Consider the following 489-nt stretch of genomic DNA (forward strand, 5'->3'; position numbering starts at 1 on the left):
AGATAATTTTTTCCCATTGTTAATACAGTAAATAGGCCTTATGTGTGTATACATACATAAAAGATTGAGTAAGTTGCATACGTAGTTTTTCCATGAATCGATAAATCCCAAAAAGAAAGTGGGGTGGGGGAGGTTCTGTGGTTCTTTCCCCGGAAATTTTGATTTCTAGATGGCGGGAGATGAGCTGTCCTGACTTCTGAAATGTCTTTTAATGACTTTTAAAGTTATTCAAAATTCAAGGTTTTCCCCTCTTGAAAAAGGTCAGGTAATTTTTTCTCATTTTTTATTTTATGTGTGTATACATACATAAACAGATGAGTAGTTGCATGCGTATTCTTTTTTCCATGAATCGATAAATCCCAAAAAGAAAGGGCGGTCCGGGGGTTCTCACCCGGGAAAATTTTGATTCTAAGATGGCGGGAATTGAGTTTTCCCGACATTTGAAGTGTGTTTTAATGAATTTTATGTTCTTCAAAATTCTAATTTTCT

This window comes from Anneissia japonica, unplaced genomic scaffold, assembly GCF_011630105.1.
Source record: "Anneissia japonica isolate Jap-2015-1 unplaced genomic scaffold, ASM1163010v1 scaffold1065_len1792383_cov172, whole genome shotgun sequence".
Taxonomy (NCBI): domain Eukaryota; kingdom Metazoa; phylum Echinodermata; class Crinoidea; order Comatulida; family Comatulidae; genus Anneissia; species Anneissia japonica.